At 39.1% G+C, this 2,524-nt stretch overlaps 1 pseudogene; it reads left to right on the forward strand.

Moving 5' to 3' along the window:
* Positions 1–382: 382 nt before the first annotated feature.
* LOC114028650 lies at positions 383–1,228 on the forward strand (annotated as a pseudogene).
* The last annotated feature ends 1,296 nt before the right edge of the window (positions 1,229–2,524 follow it).

Genomic DNA, 2,524 nt, shown 5'->3' on the forward strand with positions numbered 1-2,524 from the left:
CTCACTCACTGCCCCTTCTGAGCAGCATATCAGGGAAAGCCAAATGGGTTAAGGACCTGAGAGCATGTGGGAGAGGAGCAGGGTCCTGAGGGTCATGCAGAGGCATTGCTGGGTGTAGGTGAGGAGGAATGCAAGGGCAGGGAATGGAAGGGGCAGCACCAGGTGGCTGCTCAATTACTTTCCTTCTCCAGGCAGCCAGCAGGGGGCATGTTCTTGGCACCACCCCAAGGCTAGCAATATGATGAGAAGGAGGCATAGGTGCTATAGGAGCCCTGGCCTAATTACAAAAATAAGGAAGTCAGTGTATTTTAGGAAATGAATCTTTCATCCAGTACATATTGGTTGATGTTTGGTGGCAGTTAAATCCTTGTTTGTGCCCACTATGCCAGCAGCCACTGTACATCATAGCCAAAGGATTTCTGAACCTGGAGTCTGTAACCTAGCTGAGGAGAAGAAAATGAGCCCAGTTATCCAGGAGTATAATTATGTTGAGTGAACAGGAGGGTTTCAGGTGCTGAATTCAGAAGGAATGCTGATTAGTGGTACAAACTACCAAGAAGCCGAGTACACTGCATTTATATTTCTGAATGAGCAAGGAGAGTGTCCTCTAGGAACATCAACATAGTACTTTAACTTCAAATGTAATTCAAGGGGGGATGTGTACACGCAGGGCTCTAGAGAGCTACTAATAACATCTGGCCCCTCAGCTGAAAAGACAAGAGGAAGAAGGAATTGAGACATTACATTTTGCAAAATTTCTCATGACATTAGGAGTAGTGCTGCGTGAAGGAATCAGGCTGCTTTCCTTTAACAGTCCTTATTAATGGTTATTTCATCAAATTCTCAACCAACTGCCACTTACCTGGAAACCTGGGTGTCTTTGAGATCCTCTGATGGTTCTTTTCTTGTCATCTGTGATGTAAAGTATTTAATGAAGAGATACAAACACCTCAAGGGTGGATTGCAGGAAAAAGGTGAGCAGCTAGAGTTGGCAGTAGCTGATTCCTTACTCAGGGAAATGGCTTTTTTCAAAGTGAGAGAAAAGTTCTTTAAATATCACATTGATGATGAGAAATATTGTAGTCACTGGCTTGGCCTTAGCTTGGGCTCATGTTATGTCTGGGTTCATAATCACAAGGAATGCATATGGAGAAAAAACCAGCAAGCAGTCATGATGGGAAAACAAAAAGAAGCCTTTATTTGGAGCTATACACATGCTTGTACATAGGTATTATCTCCAGTTAAATCCCTGAGTGATTCATTGCCAGTGTAGAGAAACCACAAGTGGAACCCAGAAGTAAACATGAGAAGGCAAGCAAGCAGAACTGACTTTGGAAAAGGGCAAAAAAACCCCTTTTAATCAACCCTTTGGACAATGTCTTTTTTTTTTTGCTTGCCTTAGAAAGTAACTCAGTGCTATTCTTTTAAGTTTGGGGTTTTCTTGCTTTTCACCTAAAAATGGATCACGTCCCAGTTCTACTCAGCTTTCCTTTGTCCTGTCCCTTGGAATGGAGTGCATTCATTTGCCACAAATTGTTGACTAAGCAAAGCTAACCCAAAAAGAAAAGATAAACTATTTATTGAAGACCTTAGCCTAGAAGAACTCCTGTTACTGGTATTTCATCATCCAGTGTCTGTCACTATTGAATTGGTGGATTGAATTGGAGACTGACTAAATATTTCAAACAGCTTTATTCCCTTCAGCAAACTATCAAGTCCTGGAACTTGCTGGCTTTAACTAGTTTAGTAAAATCTGTCAAGGACTTGACGTTCAAGGGGCATAAGCCTGCAGTTCCATGACACTATATTTCCCTTGATCCACTTCTTCTCATCTCCTACTCCCTTTTATGTGGTCTTATTTTATACTATGTGCTTTATTTGATGATTCTGCAAGTTACCTTCATTAGCATAAAGTCCAAAGAGAAAGAACCACCTTAGGTCTATTTTATACCAAAATAAATGACAAGTAATTACATTGTGCTTTTTCTAGTTTCATCAAAAAAAATTAAGAGATTTATTATGAAGCCATACAAGGTTTAAAAAAAATGAAGAGTGAATAAGGCCAAATGACAATAGAAATGCTTGTTCATTGTATGCGTGTGTATTTCTTTGCCATACAGTTTCTACATGTGGCCCTTCCTAATTTAAGAAAAATTATTTGTTAAGACTTATAGCATTTTCTAAATGTGAATCCCAAAATAGACATACTTCTTAGCACTACATGAATCTTTTACAAAAACTGACCATGCATTAGGGCACAGATATATTGCAAATGACTGTAAAAAGGCATCCTTTAAAAAACCATACATCCTTTAAAAAACCATAACACCATAAAAATAGTCATTGGTTCAGGGACCACTAACAATAGACACAGATCCAAATGGAGCCTTAACAACAAAATCCTAAAGAAGGAGGAGGTCAAATTAGATGTTATAGAAACAATGAGTAATGAAATTAAAGAAAATTATAATTGATCAATTAATAAACATTTGTTAAGCACTTACAGTGTATGAGGCACTGTGCT

The sequence above is a fragment of the Vombatus ursinus genome, unplaced genomic scaffold (genome assembly GCF_900497805.2).
Source record: "Vombatus ursinus unplaced genomic scaffold, bare-nosed wombat genome assembly UNPS02004994.1, whole genome shotgun sequence".
NCBI classification, from domain to species: Eukaryota; Metazoa; Chordata; class Mammalia; order Diprotodontia; family Vombatidae; genus Vombatus; species Vombatus ursinus.